This window comes from Argiope bruennichi, chromosome 9 (assembly GCF_947563725.1).
Source record: "Argiope bruennichi chromosome 9, qqArgBrue1.1, whole genome shotgun sequence".
Taxonomy (NCBI): Eukaryota; Metazoa; Arthropoda; class Arachnida; order Araneae; family Araneidae; genus Argiope; species Argiope bruennichi.
Genome location: NC_079159.1, coordinates 74,699,621 through 74,702,955, shown reverse-complemented (window position 1 = coordinate 74,702,955; position 3,335 = coordinate 74,699,621).

The window sequence follows — 3,335 nt, the reverse complement described above, 5'->3', positions numbered from 1 at the left end:
AAAGATGAATCAGTGTGAATCTATTTTTAAATTATTCTTTCTTTTTTATGAGTTCTTTGAATTTTACATATATGGAAATACTTTTCCTTAAAGATTTACATTATCAGGTCTCAATTATTAGCGGAACTGGTTTTCATAACAACTGCGATAAGCGGATTAAACAAATAATTCACAAAATGGCAGAGCAAAAAACCTAAACCATCATGAGTATGCTTTAGAGATATTTTTATTTACAGAGGAAGATCTACACATTAAATTATGAATTAATAAACAACAAATTGTACTTTTCAAGTTATTGGTTTACCTTTTTTACAAGAAATATTCGATCATTTATTTTTTAATGTTAAAACTTTTACAAAATTTTCAATAACATTTTAGAATTAATAACAGAGGATAATGTTCTCGTAGATAATTCAGAGTTAACTGTACTAGATATATTTTTGAAATATATATTGAGATAGTTCGTTGCATAAGACATTATTTACTTTCATACAAACTGTATTCTATCTTGCAAGTTTTGAAACTATTATTTTATGCATTTAAACACAAATGGCATTACAAAAAAAAGCTATAATCTTTCCAAGATGTTAATAAATGAGAAAGAATTGAGATATTTTATGGTAACAATCAAAAATTTGATCGATTTTCCATGAATTATTTAAATTTTTAAAGCGAGTTTTATATTTAAAAAGATTTTTAATTATATTTAAAAAGGTTTTTATATTTAAAAAGACTTGGTATTTTTTTAGTTATTAGCTGCCCTTGGTGATCGTTTGGTCCGCCGTGAGTAATGATTGCAAAAAAATTCAATTAAACATGTTGAATAACTTGATCTTAATATTCTATTACCTTAATATTTGCATATTTTTTAATTCAAATTTGATAAACATATAACTCATATTATTTTAGAAGCTTTGGACCACTCTATTTATAGTTCTATACATTTTTCTAATTTTCTGTATCTGTTTTTACTCATTAATTATAACACAAGGAAGAATAGCAGTAATACTAATGGGCTCGTTTGCAAACTGTTCATTATTTCTTGAGTTTGAAGTTAAGCCTAAATTTAAATACAATAAAATTTCAAAAATGGGGATAAAATCATGATTTTTTGAAAGTCTTTCAACATGGAAAAAATAAACCTGTTCTTCATATCCTAATAATCAGTAATGGAAAAAGAGCTAAGATGAAAAAATAATTGCAACGTTGAAAACGATTAGAGTTTCACTTCAATAATGAAATTTATTGTTGTAAAATACACAGAAAATATTTTTGTATTTAATTAAAAAATAGAAAATATTTAGTATCATTTTTAAATTTTAAGATGAGGAAACGACATTCTGGCCTGTAATATTTTCAGAAGTTGTCTAGGGAAAATGTCAATTTAGTTGTAGTGTGTTTACTTTAGTTATCGTGTGTTGTCAACTCAAGTTAATAATTTTAGTGTAAGAGTCTCTTTTCATATCAGAACCGAAAGGAAATTTAGTGTATCTTGATTTAATTTGCTAGTCAGTAAAATAATTGCAAAATTATGACATTCGAATAAATTATTTGAAAATAAAGAAACATAAAACAGATTTATGAAGTGAAATTTTCATTTTTCCTTTAAGAATATATTTCTATACTTTGGTTTTTATTTGAAGCTCTAATCAAAATATTGAAAGGTCTGAGCATGGAAAAAAATTAGCATTTTTTTCCTTTTATATTTTGAAAACATTTCAATCTTATAAGAAATATAAAATGTTAAAAAAATTGCAGAACTTATCGGGAAACCAAATCTCTGCGAAGCTTTTAGGAAGACGAACATCTGCCAACATCAGGTGTACCGCCTTGCCTCATAAAACCTGGCATTTCGCAATTCAATTTTTCCTCGTCGATTAAGCGTGTACCTGATCTTCCGGTTGTTGGTGCGTGGGTGCCGTTTCTGCAGACGATTTTAAGTGGCTGCTTTCCAAGTGGGCGAAAGGAACACTGCAGGCTCGGCTGTGTTTAGAAGTGACTTCACCACTTGTCTGTGACCCGAACGTCACAAACAATTTAGTCAAGGAAAACAAGAGCTGTTTACTAGTTTACTTAATCTTGCATCAGATTGTCGATTTGGTTATTAATGGTTTTTTTTATTTTTATGTGCCCACATGATATAGTGTGTCTATTGTATAATGATCATTTTGTACTTCATGGTTTTCAATCCATTATTTTCATTATAATTAAGTGTGCGGGATAGATTCAATTTTTTTTTTATCGTTGCACATAAAGCGATTTTGCGACAACAGCTTAAAATGATGTGGATTAGATTTGAGTTAATATTGTTAGTGTTGTCATGTGACTGCGATATCATGAGATTTGCCCCGTTAAATGTTTCATATTGCCAAATATAATAAGTCTTCTCAAATATCTTATAATTTTAAAAACGGGCAATTCAAATTCAATTCAATTTAATTAATTCAATTCAATATAATTCAAAGTTTTGCTTTTTTATATTTATTTATATAGATGTTTTCCTAAAAAAAGTGATTTTATTCACAAAAAACATATTCCTTACGGCTAACTATTAGTCTTCTGTCTTATCTCATGCTGACTATGTCATATAGTGCTATCTTCTAAATTTTTGTGATACTTGTATTGTTACCACAGGATGATAACCTATTGTTTTCTCAATCTTCTGAGATAGCGTTGATGGATGTGAAATGTAAGATTGAAAAACATTCATGAGTAATCAGTATGCGATACTTATCTAAACATTTTCTCAAAAATAAAATAATAATAATAATAATAATAAATCACCTGCCGATCGAAGCTTGGTTTCCCAGTTATGTATATATGCAGGACGGCGACTTTTCAGCTAAGAAGGCAAATATATTCTAAATCATCTTCTACTCTAAATCAGTATTCTAAATCATCTTCTACTCTAAATCAGTATTCTAAATCATCTTGATATTATTGTCATTAATCTTTTTTTATCAAATAATTTGCATATTTCTATTATGTTTGGGAAATGGGTTTTCAAAATCATTTAGTTAACTACAAAAACAAAATTCAGTCTTGGATGATATACAATATTGCATCTCATTTGTAAATCCAAAATTCTAAAGGGATTCGGAATTAAGACTAAATCTGGCGAACAATGTTGAATGATAGGATTTAAAAATTTAATACTAAGAGCAAATATTTTAAGTCAAGCACTTAATACCTCGATCGAAAAAAAAGACTTATCAAATGTAAAAGAAGTTATATTAACGTCTTATTTTAATAATAAGCGATATCGCGTATAAAACCTTGAAGAAATAGGTAATTCAAAGACGAAGTGGAATCATTTACCAGTGTAGGATCGTAAC